The sequence below is a fragment of the Megascapheus bottae genome, chromosome 5, assembly GCF_031878675.1.
Source record: "Megascapheus bottae isolate mThoBot1 chromosome 5, mThoBot2.hap1, whole genome shotgun sequence".
Lineage (NCBI taxonomy): Eukaryota > Metazoa > Chordata > Mammalia > Rodentia > Geomyidae > Megascapheus > Megascapheus bottae.
The window spans coordinates 74057017-74078381 of record NC_143513.1 but is presented as its reverse complement, the minus strand read 5'-3'; the positions used below and the strand labels follow the sequence as shown (position 1 = coordinate 74078381).

The 21365-nt window shown below is 39.6% G+C and overlaps 1 protein-coding gene across 3 annotated transcripts in view; it reads left to right on the top strand.

The window, feature by feature from the left end:
- Window positions 1-21365, top strand: part of Dgki (diacylglycerol kinase iota) — a 402899-nt gene that overhangs the window by 172225 nt on the left and 209309 nt on the right. For all 3 annotated transcript variants that reach the window (XM_090333372.1, XM_090333371.1, XM_090333370.1), the window contains exons 4-6: window positions 3861-3935; window positions 5349-5405; window positions 12765-12830. The gene's annotated coding sequence lies outside the window, so the exon portion shown is untranslated. The remainder of the gene's footprint in view (window positions 1-3860; window positions 3936-5348; window positions 5406-12764; window positions 12831-21365) is intronic.

Below are 21365 nucleotides of genomic sequence, written 5' to 3'. Positions count from 1 at the left end.
TGTTTTGTTTTTTTTTTTCTGTGTATGTGGTACTGGTGAATCAAACCTAGAGCTTCATGCATATTAGGCAAGCACTCTACCACTAGGCCATGCTCCTGGACCCTCATCAGCTTTCATAGTGAAGGATCTTGACTGAACTGAGATTATTTTTAGGAAAAAAATGAATATTTAAACTATTTAGAATGTTTCGATTCCTACACGTAGCATACTAAATATTTTTGTATTTGGCCTGAGTCTTCAAAATCAAACTTATAATAGAACCAAGCTCCAAATTGTGTATATTTTGAGGAATTTCTATCTGAAAGCTTATTAACCAATTACTTTAAAGAACTTTGTCCAGTGCAAACATAGTCATAAACTAAGATGTCAAAAGTTGACTTTGGATCCACTGGAAGTTTTCATTCACAGAAGAACTAAAATCTTTGTCCATTATACTATAGAAAAAGACCATAGGCCTTTGCTCAGAACCCATTCATTTAATTTTACGTGTTGTTACAAGCTTTAATTACCAGATTTTTCAGGATGAGATCTGTCACTTAGCTGCTGTCATTTAGGCTGAAAGCATCAGAACCCAGGACCAATGATTTGAAAAGAGCTTCAGTCAGATAAGAAACAGAAAAATGGATGGTTTTTGTAGTAAAATATGTCATGTAAATGAAGAAAAATTCGGATTATAGAGTGGATATTTTACCTTAAAAGGCAGAGAAATATGTCAAGTGTGTGAAGAGTGTCTCATTAAAATTCAATATTATTTAGCTAAAATAATATTTACAGCCAGATGCCAGTGCTCACGCCTGTCATCTTACTCAGAAGGCCGAGATCTGAGGATTGTCGTTTGAAGGCAGCATGGGTAGGAAAGTCTGGGGAACCCTATCTTTAACTAACCAACAAAAAGCCAGAAGTGGTGCTTTGGCTTCGGTCATAGAGTGCCAGCCATAAGTGGAAAAACAAAGGGACAGGGTCCAGGCCCTGTGTTTAAGCCTCAGGGTTGGCACACCCCACCTCCTCACCCCCTCTCCTCACCCCCCCCAGACAGACATGTTAGATCTATGACTTTTATCACTGTATTCGACCTGTTCGCATCCACAGGACATTGCATTTGAAGTGCCCCAGTGATGAATGGGGTTAGCTGTCTGTTTACGTCATCCCAGGAAACTGAGCTAAGCTGCCCTCACCTAGTGCTCCTCATAGTCTACATCCTGTGCTAGAAAGGGGTTCAGACTCAGAATTTTATGGGAACAAAGAAAAGAAGGGGTTCTGTGGTTCCAGTGGATATGCAAGGCTTCCTGAGCCTACTCAGTATTCTCCTTTCCACCCTCCTTAATGGTTCTGTAGAATCCTCCAGAATCCCTGGGGCTCCACAGGAGAACAGAAGGTAGTGTCGAGCACAAAGCCGGACAAGGCCATGATTACTGAAGAGGAAAGAGACTGTTCCGGTGCCCTTAAGCAGTAGTCACAAGGCTGTGGTCTGTCTTGCATGGCTGTGACTTATGGGGTGGGATGGAGATCATTGTGGTGGATGGCAAGGAGACTGGAAGCAACCCTTAATAGCATGGTAACTCGAAGAAGTTACCATGTGTGTTTCCATCACCCCATGCATTCCCTGCAGATGATGCTCACACACCGATCTGAGCAGGATACCCAGGACACAGGAGAGCAGCAGATATTTGCGTATGAGCATCCCAGGATGGAAATTTGCAAAGTCGGATTTTATTATGGTTACTGCTGTTGCTGTGTGGATGACTCCTGCAGTGAACAGCCTCACGCTGCTTCTGTGGTGTCGCTTTTCTTCTTGTTCTGGTCATGAGCACCCTTTCTGCTTTTCTTCCTCTTTTTCCCCACTCCATCTTTTCTCCACCTCCTCCTCCTGCTCCTTCTTCTCCTTCTCTTCCTCTCCCTTCTTCTCTTCTGCCCTCCTTTTTTCATTACTTGGTCTTAAACTCAGTCAGGACCTTGCTCTCTTACTTGTCTTTTTTTGTTCAAGGATGACACTCAACTAATATATATGTACACATATATATTATATACATATTATAGATAGCCATGTTCAGATTCTTGGTAGTAATCGAAGTTAAGAATCTCACAGACTTCCCTGCATAGGCTGGCTTTGAACTGTGGTCCTCAGCTATTAGTCTCCAGAGAGGCTAGAATGACAGGTGTGAACCACCAGTACCTAGTTACTGCCTCCTTTTCTTTTTAGTAGTAGAACAAGATTGTTTTCAGAAGTATAAGTAGATGCATTAGCTCAGTCAGTGGATTTATTACATAAGCGCCATTACTGGCAAACAAAAGCGTTTTGTTGGCTGATAACACTGTCATCATTGATATCAACAGAGCTGATGCTGAAGCCCTATGTTGACCATTCAGCCATTAGGTAGTTAGGAGATGGTGCTTCATTTCTGGATCCACTCTCCACCAGTCTTTGAGGTTCCACCAGACCCTTCGCACAGCAACTGAGCCAGCTTCCCCCATGGACCTGCTTCAGGGACCTCAGTCATCAGGCCTCAGCATAGGAGCCACCCATCAGAAGGCAAGAGGCTGCCACCATCTTTCCTGCCATCTCCTACAGGACAGAGACTTTCAGTCTTTGAGATTCTGATGCTGTAGTGGAATGCTGGGCAGATTCGTGTTGCTTGAGTTTCCTTCAATCTCCAAACACAAAAAGCCATCCAGTCAGATCATCTTGGGTGATCATAGCTCAGAGTCTAGACTTCACAATGCATGCCTTTCCTTATGTTATGTTTTTATGGTTAAGAGAATAGACAATCTCTGAAATCATCTTAGTGTCAATTTAAACAGTCACCAATTGGAAGAAAGTCCCAAACTATAGGAACCACCGTGGCTCAGCTGTGTCCTGACTAGGTGGCCTTCAGCAGGTCATTTTCTAGGCTTCGTCTCTCATCTATAAGACAAGGGTAAGGAGACTACATACTGTATAGGGTTGGGAGGGTTGGGAAGTCCTAGTAAGAGTGCATGCATACATAATATTAACGGTTCCAACTTTGTTGTTATTAGTATGTCGTTGTGAAGTCCTAGTAAGAGTATGTAAGTATATAACATCACATCCATATTAACTGTGTTGTTGTTATTAGAATTGTCTTGGACAAAAATCCAGGTAGCTTAGCCTAGAATAGAATCCTAGGGTCACTGGCTACTAATACATATACTGTAGCAGTGGGTGGTTGCAGGATACTTGGTTTCAGTGTAGGAGTAAGGGAAGATGCAGGTGCTGTCCCTTAACTACCTGTGAGAAACTTTTCTTAAAGGTGGAAAATGAGTCAAGTGACCATGGCTCCTGCCTGTCATCTTAGCTACTCAGGAGGCTGAGGTCTGAGGATCATGGTTTGAAGCCAACCTGAGCAGGAAAGTCTGTGACTCTTACCTCCCCACAAGGTGAGATGGGACTCAAGTGATAGAACGCTAGTCTTGGGTCAAAAGGTTCAGGGACAGTATCCAAGCTCTGAGTTCCAAGCCCTAGGACTGGCACAAAGGACAAAAAAACCAACTAAGGTTGAAAATGAGAAGAATAATGTTTATATTGTTAGGGTATACTGCTTAGAATAACTATGAGATAATAAAAAGCTGGCTTATAGTATATATTCAATGAGAGCATCTGTTATTGCTATTGTACTTGGAAGAGATGACCTCAGCCACCAGAAGTCATGAGAATGTGGAGTTAACTTCAGCGAGTCAAGACTGATGGAGTTTATCATGTTAGTGAATCTTTAGAAGTTTTAAACTTGCTTTGCAATACGTAAGGGCAAACTTGCTTTGTTTACATATATGCTGTTGCATATCAGGGGGCTCTTGAGGACAGACTGTTAATATTTCTCTCCTGTATTCTGACTTGAATGTTGTAGAAATCCGCTCTCAGGAGGAAGTGTGCGGTCTGTAAAATCGTGGTCCACACCGCCTGCATTGAGCAGCTAGAAAAGGTAAGACAGTGCCACCTACTGCCATTTTGTTGCATTGCAAATGTTTGGTCTAGAGAGCCCAGATGCCAATTTCTCTTTGCAACTACTGAAAACATTACTTAAACAAACAAAAACCCTAATATTTGAAGGACTACAACTTAGTCTGAAGATTCCACCTCAAGAACAAGATGTATTTCTTCCCTTTGTTTACAGTAAGGGCTCTTTCTGTGGCAAAAAAATGGAGCAACAACAAACCAATAGAAACAAGACAAAAACAAAAATAAACAAAAGAGTAAAACATACCAGGTTAATAAGCAAAAGAAAATATTTAAGGATCATTCAATCTCCTGAAGACTTGGAATTATTTTGTGTTGAATCCTGGAGGAAAAGGATGATAAAATTAGAAGCAAACACTTTCATTTTCCTCCTATATCTTCTCCTCTCTTCCACCAGATGATTGCTTTAAGGAAACAATTGCTATGATATTATAGTTTGGTGAGGTCACTTCTAAAGTAGCCACATAGTTGCACCTGGAGCCAACCTCAGTCTCTTCTTCGGGCCTTGTGGGTGCTGATCATGCTAGGATAGCACCGTCTGGGGCTGCCTGAGAGAGTCCCTCCAATCCACGAATGGATTCTGCATTGTCCATATGTCTGTCTGTTGGGAGAAGGGAAAGCCCAGTAGCAGTTGTTTCCTGTTTCATTCCATTTCTTTGCGTGGCTCCTTGAATATCTTTTCTGTCTTTGAGGCTCTGAGCACAGGTGCAGTGAAATAGGATGTTCACTCATGACTAGTTGTTAACTGATACCTTATAACTTTTGTCTTACTATTTCTTTTCCTTCACAGCCCTTCTTTACTTGTTCCTTCCTTCCAATTGTCCCTGCACTTTGTCCAACAGCTGAAGAAAATATAAATATAACAACTAGAAGAAAGGCAGTACTGAGTTCTTTTGCACAGATTAATTTGTCTCTGTGTTTGAATACCCATAAGAACATTCACACTGTCTCACATTTTTGTATTCTTCTTAAAAATATCAAACCCAACTTGATGGTTTTACCTGCAATATATATATATACACACATATATATGTATACATATACATATACATGTGTATACATATAAGCATATTATGTATTATTTGATTCTTTCCTGTGTCTGTTTCTCAATTTGTAGTAGACTAATTATTGCTTAAAGTGTCTTTGGTTTCATCATTAAGAATGAGGGAATATGGATCGAAGGGATAAAAACATTTGATCTCTTTGTGAATTATTTAATGTGATAATACAAGATTCAGAATACATTAAATGCAGGTCTTTATTGTTTGGGGGGATTGTTTATATCATCTCTATATCTATTTTTACAAGTAATTCAATCAAGTCTGATTGTTTTCCCTAATATACAAATATTTTTTTCTTTCTCTTTTTCAAATAATAGATTAATTTCAGATGTAAACCAACATTTCGAGAAGGAGGATCAAGGTCACCCAGAGAAGTGAGTATTTTGGCTTGTGTCAGAAGCCATGTTGGGTTCCATGGATTCAGTGAACTAGATCATCAGTTCTTTCCCCCACTCCCCACACCAGTTTCTCATGAATACACATTATCCTTTTAGATTCAGCCCTTCGAAATCTTCCCAGCTAATGTATCCTTTCAAGAGTTCCCAGGGAGTCAATAAGAGGAAAGGGAAGAAGGAGTCAAAGAAAGTGCTTCCTGGAAGAGGCAGGCACTCAATGCAGCCTTCAGGGAACTATCAGTTCAGCAGAGGTGGGAGGCGAGGCTGGCTACAGTCACATACTACAGAGAAATATGACCCAGGATGTAAACAAGTACCAGACTAAGTAGCTATGATGATAGGTGTGAATCCTGGCACCTGGCTCTTCCATATTTTAATACCCCTTCCATGTCTACGTCATTCCACCAGCATGTGTTCTAATGGTTTCTTCTGTGTTGTGCTGAATCTCAGTTTTGTGTTCACTGACAAGCTTTTAAAAAGTGTCATCTGTCTAGATTACCTTCAGCATGTCATTTCTAGTCATTTTTAACCTGGTCTGGTTTCTGCTGTGTCCATTGCCAAAGTCGCTTCTTTCACTGCTCCTGGTGAATTCCCTTGCAGCAAACCTATTGCAATGTTTCACTGTTCTTTTCCCTATTCAGTCTCTCAGAAATATGCAGAGCTTAGAGGTTCCATTCTTGATGTGCTGTGTTCTCTTGTCTTCTTTCCCAGTGTTCCTCTCATTGATTAACTTTTCCTTCTCTCTTTCACTGAACCTTCCTCCTGGCCTCTCTGTATCCCACTGGACTTGTTGCATACCTGAGTCCTCTTATCTCTGCCACTCTGGTTGGGCATCTCGTTTACTGTTGGTCTGGGCCTGAACTCAGGATCTGGGCGCTGTCCCTGAGCTCTTTTGTTCAAGGCTAGTGCTCTACCACTTGAGCCACAGCACCACTTCTGGCTTTTTCTATGTATGTGATACCAGGGAATTGAACCCGGGTCTTTGTGTATCACTAGGTCAAACGCTCAGCCTGCTAAGTGGACATTTTGAAGGTGAAACTTAGAGTGACTACTCACTTCATTTTCTTAATTCAGAGATTTTTAAAATAGATTACTCAATATAATGAAAGAATATTCACTATAGAATTAGTTTGACCTTAGGTTCAAATCCCACCTCTTCTTCTTTTCTATGAGTTGGTTAAGTCCCTCAAGAGTATGTATTACTGGTCATTGATCTTACCACATTAGAGTGTCTACCACAAGATAGGTTTTCAAGGAATGCCCATTGAATTGTTTTTATTAAGTTGATTCTAGAAGTCAGTTTTCTTAGTCATAATCTTATGGCTTGGGCTGTGATTTCTAGCATTCGTTGAATGATGTTTTTAATGAACTGGATGTTTGAAAATAAGCTGAGCAATTGTGTATATATTTCTACTAACAATACTGAAATAATGTGTCACTGATATTTTAACACCCACTGCCTTTTCCTTACCCAGTACTTGAAAACAGTATATGAATAATTCAGAAATTATTGATGAGCAATAAAAAAGATGTGATAGTATGTGGAGCATTGCTTTGCTATCAGCACCAAAGAATCCCCATTTCAATGTAAGGATCTCTGCAATCTAACATTCAGCTCAGCAATTTAGAAGCTAAGAATAATCATCAAAAAGACATCGTGTAAAATCATCTAATTTCAGTACAGTGGTTTAGAAGATACGAATAATCGCTAAGAGGGAGGGGAATGTGACAAATCAAGTTTTATCCCAATAGTTTAGGAGATATAAATAATGATCAAAAGAAAAGGGTGCAAAAATGTAAAGTATTTGGGAAATAAGGAATCAGATATAGCAGAAATGCTATGGTCATTGTCCCTTTTAAGGCTGGTGATGGCGCCACCATTCCTAAATGGTCATAACCATTACTTAGCAAAAGAAATATGGTTTAGAATTTCATTTCACTCAACATTTATGGAGGGTTTACTTTGTTCAAACTCTATTTAAGCAGCAATGGTAGAATAAATTCAATTTAAGCCTAAAAGGAACTCTGATAGCATAGTGTTGTTTTTGCATCATAGAGGCATACATGAGAGGTAATTATTAAGTAAAAGATAGGGGCCAGGAGTTTGGCCTAGTGGTAGAGTGCTTGCCTAGCATGCACAAAGACCCGGGTTCGATTCCTCAGTACCATTTATGTAGAAAAAAGCTGGAAGTGATGCCGAGGCTCGAGTGGTAGAGTGCTAGCCTTGAGAAAGTCTAAGGACAGTGCTCAGGTCCTGAGCCCACAGCCCAGGACTGGGGAAAAAAAGATTATATGATATGAAGCAATTGTTTAGTTTTGTGTATAATAATGATTGGTTTTTAGCTTCCTCAGTTTCCTCCTTACTTTCTATAAAGAAAACTTTTAAACATGACTAATGTCTGGCAGAATCATCATGTATTAACATTTCTTTTTAATTTGAATGTTTTTTTTTCATTTTTCATGTATTTTAATTAATAGAAGGGTTACATGATATTTGCCAGATAGATGGTGCATTAATTCCCATACATTGATACCCTTTCACATGTCTTGGTCCCCATTTCCCTCCCCCACCCCCACCCCTCATCTTGTTTTCCCCCGTTCCCTATCCAATTTCAAATAACCAAATACAAATATATCTGATATATCAAGTAACAAAGTGAGATACTGTAACAATATGAGATTACCAAGGGACAGCAAAAGAAATGAGAGATAACATAGTACCTTAAGAACAACAATCATTCATTATATAGCTTATGTTTCTATATCCTAGAGATCCTTTCCTTTAGCATCCTACTATATGGCCTTTTGTATCAAGGTTTTGCTCTGTTGCAAATCTCTGCTAGGAGAGCCCAAGGTTTCTACTGATTATGACAAATGAGGGAAACCATTGAGCCTAAGTTCCTTTGAGTCTGGCTTACTTCACTTAATATGATCTTTTCTAAGTCTTTCCATTTCCTAACAAATGGGGCAATGTCATTCTTTCTGACAGCAGCATAGAATTCCATTGTGTACTAATAAAAGAACCTGTATAGCAAAAACACTTCTTAGCTGAAAGAACAGCGCAGGAGGAATTTCAATACCAAACTTTAGACTCTATTACAGAGCTATAATTATCAAAACAGCTTGGTACTGGCACAAGAACAGGCCTGAAGACCAATGGAATAGAACTGAAGACTCAGATATTAAACCACAGACCTATGGCCACCTAATCTTTGACAAGGGAGCCAAAAAAATAGAATGGAAGAAAGATAGCCTCTTCAACAAATGGTGCTGGCAGAACTGGTTAAGCACCTGCAGAAAACTAAAGTTAGATCCTTCTTTGTCACCCTGTACTAGAATTAACTCCAAATGGATCAAAGACCTGGAGGTAAAAGCCAACACTCTGAAAACTTTACAAGAAGGAATAGGAGATACATTAGACCTCCTTGGCACAGGTCGAAACTTTCTTAATAAGGACCAAGAATCACAACAAATCAGAGAAAGGCTGGATAAGTGGGACTGCATTAAACTGCAGAGCTTTTGTATGGCAAAGGACATAGCTAGTAAACTAATTAGGAAGCCTACAGAGTGGGAGAAGATCTTCACCAACCATACAACAAAGGGATCATATCTAAACTATATCAACAGCTCAAAAAATTGAATCAGTCCAAAACTAATCTCCAAAGTAACAACCATCCCATTAAAAGATGGGCCAAAGACTTAAAGAGAGTCTTCTCTGAAGAAGAAACAAAAATGGCCTATAGACACTTGAAGAAATGCTCAACATCTCTGGTCATAAAAGAAATGCAAATCAAAACAACTCTAAGATTCCACCTCACTCCAGTTAGAATGGCCAGGATCAGGAAAACTAATAACAACAGATGCTGGAGGGGATGTGTCCAGGAGGGATCACTACTACACTGTTGGTGGGAGTGCAAACTCGTTCAACCACTATGGAAAGCAGTGTGGCAGTTCCTTGAAAGACTAAACATAAAGCTCCCCTATGACCCAGCAATTCCACTACTTGGCATTTACCCAACCATCCAGAAACAAGGACATACTAAATCCACCAGCACAACAATGTTCTTTGCAGCACTATTTACCATAGCAAAGATACGGAACCAACCTAGATGTCCCTCAGTTGATGAGTGGATCAACAAGATGTGGTATTTGTACATAAATTTGAATGTTTTAACTGCCAAGCATAGGTGTCTTACACTTGTAATCTTAGCTACTCAGGAGGCTGAACTCTGAGAATTGGGATTCTAAGCCAGCCCAGACAAGAAAGTCTGTGAGAAGCTTATCTCTATTTAACCACCAAAATCAAGAAGTGGAACGATGGCCTAAATACTAGAGCAGTGCCTGAAGCAAAAAAGCTCAGGTACAGTGCTCAGGCCTTGAGTTCAGGACTGGCACATGCACGCGCACACACACACACACACACACACACTTGAATGTCTCCTTTTGAATATACTGAATTTCATAGTTTTACAAATCTGCTTAGCAAATGATTTACATTACAGTACAAATGATTAAGTCGGTCTACTTTTTCCATTGTTGATTTGTAGAAATAGTTGGCTTAATCTTTCCAATAGATCTGTCAGGAGCTACATGAGCCCATGAATCAGCCACAATTTCTCATAGGTAATTGCATCCGATTCTTGAAACACTTCCCTTCTTAAATTAATCGTCACTGGGTGATTTATAATCTCAATAGATACAGAATTTCTCTTAACTTTCATAATAGTGCTCATTTGTCCTCCATTTTTATGAAATGAATGGCAATTATAGTAATCTTTTTCTCTCTTTTTTAATTGCTGGCTGACATTTTTATGGATTGAATACTTCCAGTCCTGACTGTCATTGAGGTTATTTATTGGTGTGCCATATGGATGTTGGCCCTAGCTCTCCTCAGCTCTTATTCTTAAGCAGATGTGCTGAGCTGAGTTGTCTCTTATTGTAACTAGAAGAGGAAGAGGCTCACTTACAAAGCAAAGAGGTGGAGGATACAAGCTTTCTCCTTAATCGGGGCGAGGGGGGAATGCTTCAGTGAGTGAAGTGCACTGATCCTATCAGATTCTTGAAATTGCTGCTATCCCTGTCTTGAAAGGCTCAGCCAGCCTTGGGTCACCGTGTAACTATGGAAACTCTCACAGATAAGCAGCATCAGCAAGGTCCAGCCCAAGTCTTCTCAAGTTCTTGGGGGAGTGAATGGGGAATAAATTGCCCAGGCAGCATGATTTGAAGGCAGGATAGGTTAGAAATGTACATTCTAATGACTTAATAATGAGAAAGTAAACAGTCTAGCTTGAAGAGGAGCCAAGGACATTGGACAGGTATGAGAGTACAATTGACCAACAGAAATAGTATTTCGTTATTTTCACCCTTCCTGAGACTTTACTGTTACATTAAAATTCTCATGAAGGTGAATAGACATATTGCATATAGAATATTTTTAAGAGCTCCTGGGACAGAGACAACTCAGTAAGGGTTAGTTATCATTTTTACTTTTTATTCTCTCTGAGAACAATATGAAATTGTGCTTTTGTTTTATTAAATGGTGGCAGTGGGAAGAGAAAAAATGAAAATTAGACTAATTTGCAGAACCATTAGACTTCTTTGTCTCTTATTATTGTTTAAAGACCATTATCCCTTCAGGGTCTTTGTTTAGTTTTAGTTTGAATTGATTTGATGTTATTTAGAGGACTAGAGTGGCATTACAACACTAATAATGCTAATGATTGATGCAGGTATTTTTTGTCACCCTGAAGTTCATGCCTTGATAGAACTTTTTTTTCTTTTCTTAGCATTTACCTACATTTTTTGTTATGTACATACTGATAATAATTCCTGCTGTGTAGTTGCCATTCAGTGAGTATAGTTTGGATGAGTATTTATTAAACAAGGAAGATAATCTATTTCTTTGGCCCAAGCTTTAAACACAGTAACCTTGCCTGGCCACTGTCAATATCAGAGTCTTATTTGTCTATCTATTTATTTGTCTATTTCTTTAGTGCTTGTCTTGGGTATTGAACTCAAGGCCTAAGCACTAGCCCTCAACTTTTGTGCTCAAGGATAGCACTCTACAACTTGAGCCACAGATCCACTTCTGGCATTTATGTTGTTTCATTGGAGATAACACTCTCAAGACTTTGCTCTAGCTGGCTTCCAACTATGGTCCTCAGATCTCAATCTCCCGAGTATCTAGGATTACAGGAATGTAATCCTGTTCTAGGTATATCACTTAGATATCTCTTTTCTTTACCTTTTTTTCTACATCTTCTTTCATTCTACATCTTGTACCCCAAACTGGGGCTCTCCTTCTTCCTGAAAACTTGATTACTTTGTTTCTTCTTGCCGGAATACTATGTAATGTTATTGTCATGTACAATATTACATATAAGTTTCCTAGACTGAACAATATATTGTTGCATTTCAGGGTCTCTCTTTTGCCTACACAGACTTCTTTCCCTCCTTTCTTTCCTTCTTCTCTCTCTCTTCCTTCCATCTTTCCTTCCTTCCTTCCTTCCTTCCTTCCTTCCTTCCTTCCTTCCTTCCTTCTTTCCTCCCTTTCTCCCTCCCTCCCTCCCTTTTTTCTTCCTTTTTCTCTTTCTTTTCTTCTATCTTTTTCTCACTTTCTTTTTCTCTCCCTCCCTCCCTTTGTCCTTCTTTACTTCCTTCCTTTCCCTCCCTACCTCTCTCCCTTCCTTCTCCCTTCCTCCCTTTCTTTCAGCAGTCCTGGGTTTAGGCTAGGCAGGTGCTCTGCCTTCATCTCCTAGACCTTTGTCTTTAGTTATTTTGCAGGTAAGTCCTTATACTTTGGCTCTACAGCAGGCCTTGGACCTATGCTACCCACAAGGCTGGGAGCACAAGCACTCACCGCGTTGCCCAGTTGAATTGCTCAGAGTCTATCTTTCTTGTTGCCAATCTGGCAATGAGTAGCAGCCCTCCCAGTTTCCTCCTCCTATAGTAGGAGCTGCTATACCTGGTTCTTTGCTTCTTTTTCCTGGCTCAGTAACCACCCACTCAAAGTTCTTTAGGCCTTTCACAAGAACACATATGGATTTAATCCTAGGAAAGTAGGGAAAGAACAATGGGGCATGGCTAGACAGAGAGGGAAGGCATGGGAAGTAGAACAAACTATGCGACGAACCATTCCCCCTGGGGATAAACACTTAAATGCAGTTTTTTTTTTGCTTTATTTGTTCTTATTGTTAAGCAAATTATAGCTACACCTTTTGCTTTTGTGCTTGCATAGGTTTGGGTTATAGTACCCACAGTTCTGTGATCCAAACATTAACACATGACTATTGAGATCTGAGGACTAAAACATACTCATTGAACTTTGTGTTCCTGCAGAATTTTGTCCGCCATCACTGGGTACACAGACGCCGGCAGGAGGGGAAATGTAAGCAGTGTGGTAAGGTAAGGGCCCTACCCAACACCCCTCACTCATGTTTCCAGGCCCTCTTTTCTTTGTATGCTGGTCTTCTTGGGGCTTGAATTCAGTACCTGGGCGCTGTCCCTGAATGTATGGTCTCAAGGCTAGTGGTCTACTGCTTGAGCTATAGCTCTACTTTTATATGAAAATAAGAGTCTCAAGAACTTTCTTGCCCAGGATAGCTTTGAACCACGACCCTTAGATCTCAGCCTACTGGCAATCAGCCAAGGACCCTTTTACTTAAGAGATGTTTCAGAAATTCATAGCAAGTGGCCCTGGTTCTAATAAAAAGGAATCAGCACTTTTTTTCCAGAGGGATGGATGAATTTTTACAGTGAAAGTGAATTGTTTGTTGATTTGTGATAATGTAAGATTTTCTATTTTGTTAAAACTGGTCCAACCTGTTTATTTGTTCAGTGACAGCAACTGAATGGATTATTGAAAGTACTACTTTTAGGTTCAGATGTGAGTACATAGGTTGTGACCCATAATACTGTACAGACTCAAGAATGCAAAATGGTATCTAGAAATGTCAGCCCTTCAGAACACTATGTGGGTTTGTCACTATTGGCGGGTCAGTTCCCTTTCTTGCTATGGCTCTTTGGGATGCAATGACACTTGGAAAGTGTGTTAAGGGTGGTGCCATTAAAACTGTTCTGTTCTGTTCTGTTCTGTTCTGTGTAGGCCATATAGTACCAACCTCTGAATGTTTAAGTTTGGTGATAGATAACATCACATTATAAAGATTATTTTTAATGACATATCTCATGGCAGCAATACAAGGAAGTTCTGGTTCAACAAAGATCAAGATAGTTTAATAGAAAATGTTTCTTGTCAATTATTTATTACTTTATTCATGTGACTCCTTTGGACTAAGCACTGATATAAGGTGAGTAGCACAGGTGCTTTCTTTTTTTTGACAATAGAAGGATGTCATGATACATTGGCAGTGTGAAGCCTGGTTAGAGGATGATAGAGATGGGAAAAAGGTGCTGTTGAATTTGCTATTTTACCATGTGCCTGACAAGAAAATATCACAGTCTAGCCATTGGCTACCAACATTCTCTGAAAGGTTTCAGGACATGGCTCCTTAATTATAGCTTCTATTACCTTTCCCAGTTCAACCCAGGGGCTTTCAATTTGTTCCTTTTTAACTTGTAAATGAGATAGACAGGATAGATTAAGAGATTTAAGATAAAAACAAGGTGACGAATGAGCGAATAGAAAGAATTTTATTAGTCCCTTTACATGTGAGAAGTCAGTTTTCTCTTGTCATATGACTTTGCTCCATTGGGTTCATCTACCTTTTCTTTTGTGTGTGTGCCAGTCCTGAGGCTTGAACTCAGGGCCTAGGCACTGTCTCTAAGCCTTTTTGCTCAAAGTTGACACTCTGCCACTTGAGGCACAACACCACTTCTGGCTCTTTGATGGTTAATTGAAGAGTCTCACAGACTTTCCTCCCCAGGCTGTCTTTGAACTTCAGTCCTCAGATCTCATCCTCCTGAGTAGCTAGGATTACAAATGAAAGCTACCAATGTTGACTGAGTTGGAGGAATTTTATTAAAATAAGAATCAATACAAATCAATAAAACAAGTATTCCTCAGTGTCATATATCATTTCCTTTTGTAGTCCTTTATCTTATTCTGACACAGTCAACTAGACGAGGAACTTGGACTTGCAGTACCCTGCTGTGCTATGGTCCTGTCTCCTCTCCTGCCTGCTGCCCTTAGAGGCCATCATAAACTGATCACACTGCAGTCATCAGGGAAGAGGTTTCAAGAATTCCTAATCTACCCTTAAGAGAGTACTGTTAGGTTCTGCTCTTGTGACCATAATACAAATGCACGTGCATGTTCAGACTCAAGCAGTTCTGGGATGTGTGATGTCACGCCCGTGTCTCATCTCTGTGGGTTGGATTACATAGTACTTGCTTGGATCCTATCTTTTGCCCTGGACCAAATAAGAGCTCATTGTTCTGTTTCTTTCCACAGATTTAGTGGTTCAAAAATTACTTCAAACTGGGGCTGTAGGCAAATTTCATGGCTAGAATTCTACATTGTTACATTTCCATAGGCTTTAAAAAGAAATCCCAGTCCTGGGACTTAAGCTCAGGATCTGCACACTGTTCTTGGGCTTTCTCAAGGCTAGAGCTCAACCACTTGAGCCACAGCACCACTTCTGACTTTTTCTGTGTATTTGTCACTGAGGAATCGAACCCAGGGCTTTATGCAAACACTCTACCACTAGACCACAATCCTAGCCCTCCATAGGCTTTTAAATACCATCCAACCTTGTATATACACACAGTCACACACACAGACACATACACATATATGCATGCACATGCATACACACACATTCGCAGGCATGCATGCATAGACACCTTACAATTTACTCATTAAGAATGAGATAAAAAAATTAAAAAGCCACTTGTACTCACTACTTTTACATATGTAAGTGTAACCCCTCTGTATATTAACCTGACAATAAAAAAATGGTATATAAAAAACCCAAAACAATAAAAGTCCAGCCACTTACTTGTTAGTATATGTGTGTGTTTACTGGTGGTTTATAAGCTTTGGAATTTTAAGGCAATGTTTACAGTTCAAAATGCTTGTGGTTGTGATTTCCATTTTGTCATTCAGTCATAAAATAAATACTTAGAGTGATTTTCTCTTGAGTCTTGAGTGTGTGTTTGGCAGTGTCTGAGTGAGTTCCACATGAGGCGACCCACAGTTCAGTTGTGCAATTCTTTTTTTTTTTTTGCCAGTCCTGGGCTTGAGCTCAGGGCCTGAGCATTGTCCTTGGACTTTCTCAAGGCTAGAGCTCTACCACTTGAGCCTCAGCACCACTTCCAGCTTTTTTCTATATATATATGTGGTATGTGGTACCGAGGAATCGAACCCGGGTCTTCATGCATGCTAGGCAAGCACTTTAACCACTAGGCCAAACTCCCGGCCCCCTGTGCAATTCTTTTACTGTTAGCTGCCAAGCTGATGACCATTGCATGATTTGACACAGCTGTTAGTCACAGTCCTGTGTGATGAAGGAGCCAGATCTGAGGTAGAAAAGGTCTGAAATGCTCACAATCTTATTGTGTAATTTGAGGAAAGTTTAGTAAAGAAAGATTATTTCAGCTGTGGGGGCAGGGGAAGAGGAAACCACAGGGCTGGTGAAGAATGCGGTGAATGGTCAGGGGAGGGATGACAGGCAAGCCAAGCCTGTATAGGCAGAACCCAACAAGGGCTACGGGACTCTGCCGGTCTGAGATAGGTGTGCTACCAGCTGTGGGAATAGAATAAACTCCCCCATTTCCCTTTAAGGCATAGTGGCTCAAAGAAACAGAGCTCAAGGGACTCTTGAGGCAATTCACAAAATCCAGAGATCCATCTAGCATGTCATGATTAATGCCTGTATTCAGTTCAGGTAAAATAGTCAGTGCTTTGTAAGAAAGCCTAATTGGATTACATGGAAAGAAAGCCTAGCTGGCTCTACTCAAAGAAGAACCTTTTTCTCAGTTCACCAGTTGAAGTTAGAGTATAACCAGTTACTTTGTATATTGTCATAAATTCATGTTGATGAATTATACACGCTGTCATGATTTGTAGTTTTGGATTTTCTTTTTTCCATGCTTCTTGCGGAACTCAAGACCTCACACTTATTAGGCAGGGATTCTTCCCCTTGAACATCCCTTTTTGTCTTGGGTTTTCTTTCAAGTACATGCTCACTTTTGACCTGGCACTGGCTTTATTCCATGAGCCTCTTACCTGTGCCTCCCACACAAGTGGGATTATGGGTATGAAATGCTATGCTGGGTTGTAATGTTTAAACTTAAACTATTTTAAATAGTCTTGCATTCTCCCCAAACCAATGTCCTTGATGAATATTATCAACCTAAATTGGCAGTTCATATTGGCAAATGTATAATTGCAGATTGATTAGAAGAACATAGCATAATTGTAATTAGTTGCGTCATTAGAAATATACTTCTGTATAGAGACATCTCTGGTGTTTTAAGACGATGCTAATTAGGTCTCAGAGTTAGAGGGTCATGTATGGTCTGTGCTTTATTGCATGCAATACTATTATTTGTATAAAGCATTTTCATTAACATCAGAGTAGCCATGAAAATGTGCTATATAAATATCAGAGCTAGAAACAGTTAGCATGGACATTAAATTATGAATTGGTCATGATATTTATAGGTTCCTCCCTTAGTTCCAAGGTCTTAGATTGAGCTGAGTCTTAACTGCTTCTGAAATGAAAAGGTCCTGGAAATCAAGTCTTATTTTCTTCATACCGTTTGTCATAACTGTGGCCCCAGGGTTCACTTGTGCTGAAAATTCTGTGCTTTAAATTGTTGACATTTGTGTTTTTTTCTTGGAATAATCCATTTATGTTCTGTAGCTTAAACTGGAGCCTTCACATAAATCAATGGAAAAAGTAGACATTGTATTCATCTGGGGATGAGAAGGCAGCCTGGATCTGCTAAGTATGTGGTAATTACCATCAACATGGGAGTAGAGGAGCTTGGGATGCTCCATTAAGCAATGATAAAAAAGAACCTACAGCTGGGTGCCAGTGGCTCAGGCCTATATCCTAGCTACCAGGAGACTGAGAGCTGAGGACTAAACCAGCCAGGGCAGGAAAGGCCATGAGACTCTTACCTACAATTAGCCACTCAAAAGTAGAGCTGTGTCTCAAGTTATAGAGTGCTAGCCTTGAGCAAAAAATGTTCAGGGACAGTGCACATGCACTGAGTTCAAGCCATAGGATTATCACCCAAAAACATTTATAGAGTCCACAGGGTAAGCCAATTGTTTCTACACTGCAAGAGACTTTCTCAAGGCTAGAGCTCTACCACTTGAGCCTCAGCATCACTGTGGATTTTTTTTTCTATGTATGTGGTACTGAGGAATCGAACCTGGGTCTTCATGCATGCTAGGCAAGCACTTTTCCCACAAGGCCATACTCCCGGCCCCTGCAAGAGCATTTTTTTTGTGAGCAATATAAACAATGGTAAAATTTCAAAGCCTTTAGTTAATGCCATCAAGTATGTTGCAGTGAAACACAGTAGGCAAAAATTTGCATGAATTCAAGGAAAATTCTAATAAACTGACTAAATTCACCTAATTCACTCTAAGTCCTTACATATTAAGTCCTTGCTTATTATAATTCAGTTTATACAAACATTGTTTATTATCATTCAGGGTAGATGATCACATGTATACATATTTTAAAGTTTTAAATGTTTAGAACAATCCTAGCTTAAGACCAATAAAATCAGCATAGGACATTTAGGAAATTCAGATAAATTATGGGTAAATAGACCCTTGTCTTACAAAAGTCAGAATGTTATGCTAACATTTTCCACCATGACAAAGTAAGAAAAAGTCATGTTATTTATGGCAACCAGCACAAAAGCATGCAAAGGCAATGAGAAAGTGAACAGAATACTTCATCGAAATGCAAAATGTCAGTGATTCATACATACTAGAGAGGGATTGGGTCCTTATGACACTGTTCCTTAAAGAATGAAGCATGACCTCTGGAAAGAATAAGACGTTCACAAGCCTGTGAAGGATCCATTAACATAAATGCCATTTCTTTGTCCCTTTCTCTTTATTCTTTTTCTTTATTTTTTTAGTGAAGGTCTGGGTCTTGAACTCAAGGGCTGATACTGTCCCTGAGCTGTTGGTGCTACAGGTTAGTGCTCTACCACTTGAGTCCCAGCTCCACTTGCAGCAGTTCTGGTGGTTCAGTGGAGATAAGAGTCTCATGACTTCCCTACCTCACATCTCAGCCTCCTGAGTAGCTAGGGTTACAGCCATGAGCCACTAGAGCCTAGTACGATTTTCTTTAGCTGATCAGAAAAGAATACTCAGTTCGTTTGGGGAAGGTATCCACTTTTGTCATTTTGCTTTGCCATCTTCACCTATCTGGAGATGCTTACAATGGAAACAAACAAAACCCCTAAACTCCACTACCTTTGAGACCTAGCAAAATCCTGCTCAAAGCGGGGAAGTTTTCTTTTACATTCGTAAGTATCAAATCAGTGTGTCATTTATATCTGTGATATACAGTTGAAAGTAGGATAACTGTTACTCTAAAATATAAGTCTTTGCATATCAACTTAGGATAAACACCTTAGAGATGAAATACAAAATGTTTTTAGAGCATGTATATTTACTTATGTAATAGAAAGACATAGAAAGTCTTTGAGCAAAAAATACTTTAAGTTCTCTATTTTTAAGGTGAGTATTAATGGAAGAAAATTATTATTTGAGTTTGATCCTAACACTTTATGAGCCTTGGATATAAGCTAGAGGATATTGGAGGCATTTATTGATGTGTTTGAAGTTTTGGAGGCAAGAGCAATATTTACTCTTGTGTTGAACCAAATCAAATCAAACAGGGAATCAACCTATGGTCAAGAGATACTCTCACCTTAAAACTCAGCTAAATACAGAAACAATAAAATAGTTTCATCCTATTATTTGTAAAACTTTAAAAAGTATCTGGTTCCAGGCAATGCTAGGTGCCAGTGGTATATGCCCTACATTGCAGAAGAAAGAAAGGCAACATAGTTTTAACTGTTCTGAATAAATCTTTAGTCCCAAGGCTCAATTGAATTGACAAAAGAGAGGAGGAAAATCATAGACCCCAAAGAGTGACCTTTCCCTTGATGTTCTTGATATTTTAAATTCTGAAGTCAGTTGGCTCCAAAGCATCTGGCTTCCCATCCTTATTTTCTTCTTTGATGGGGATGAACAAAATAGCCCTTAAAAATCATAGAGTCATTTGAGCCATCTGTTGGTACCATAATGGCAGATTTGGGTCAGCATTTAAACATGGGTGATTAGGAAACTGTTTCTTTCTTTTTTTGTTGTTGTTGCATTTAAGAATCTGGACAAAATTTCTCCATAGCAGGTGGTTTATAGAGGCACAGACCATGAAGCTTCTGAGGCGGTTCTATTTTTGTCTCTGCTACATAATAACCTAAAGCCATAGTCTGTGGTGGCTGCCAGTGGAGTCCCACTGGCAGGGCTGAGCTGATTATCATCAGGCTCACTTCCAAGGGACCCACCAGAATTCTGTGTCAACACAATGCACAGTGCCCCAGTTGTGTTTGGCCTTGTTGTTTGTTTCTGGCATCAGCCTGGCCTTGAGCACTGTGGTGGATGGCTTCTGTTTTTTTCTCCAAACCTAGTAGGCCAGTATTCAGCCCGAGGGACAGCTGGCTACTCTCAACCCACGCACTAGGAGAGCAGCACTCAGCCATGCACCAGAGGCTGCCAGGGGGCTTCTCTTCTAGATTCCTGTTGGAAGATCTGATCCACACAAGTAGTTTTCTGTATGTGCAGATATAATGTGTGTATTGATGGTGCTATACAAACCTCTCAAGTAGCCTCTTTAATTTTGAATGTTCATGATTGCCTGGTGATTTGTATTATTCTTGTTTCCGGCACAGGAGAAGTTACAAGAACTAAATTATTTGCCTAAAATCATCCAGCTAATAAGAACATCCAAGAATGATTCTCTGTTTTCCCATCTTTTCCTAGTTTCTTCTTCATATATATATGTACATGTATACCTATAATGTATATATTGTATATATTTATGCTATCTATATGTGCATATATAAACATATAAACATCATATCTCTTTTAAAATATTCTTATTTTTAGCTGTACAAATGAGTTGGCATTCACCAAAGAAGTTTATGAAAATAGTGCATCTTGATCAATGGCACCCATTTCAAATTCTCATCCACATGCCCAACCCACTCTTTTCCTTATTTATCTTAATTTTAGGTTATGTATTGAATGATTTCCATTAACAAAGAAGCTTATGTATCCAGTGCATCATTGATCTGTGTCACCATGTCAATATCTTCACCCTCCTCACTTCAGCTCCCCTTTTTCTTTACATTTCTCAATTCTGTGGCATATACAATGAATTATTGCATCATCCCCACCTACTCCTTTATTCTTCTCTTCCTCTCCCATTGGCTCACCCTGCTCCCTTGCAAGTACCCACATTTGGTGCCATGCTCTCTCCTTACCCTCAAAAAAGAATATAGAAAATTTACCGCCATCCCCACTGCTACTAATCTAAATCTAAACCATCCTTCAGAATCACCCCAATTCACATGATGAATTGTTGGTATCGGTCTTGCCATCTGTCATTCCATACATTCTACTATATTGATTTTATCTACATAGTGGCTCAATATGACACACATAAAATAAAACTTAGATTCTATACAGAACTCTAGGGGTTGGATTTTTGCCCAGAGAAGGGTTTTACTGTAGGTCTATTTCCAGTGGCTTGTGTCAGTGTTCAGTGTCTGGGTCATGCTATGATAAGCAGCAACTTTCTCAGGAAATTCATTTAGTAGGAAATTATATATATATATTATGCCTCTGATGTTAAGTTTTGAAGAAATCCATAGTCTACCTTTAACAACCCTACAGTTCCATTGGAGAAAAAAGACATATGCAAAAATAGCCAGCAA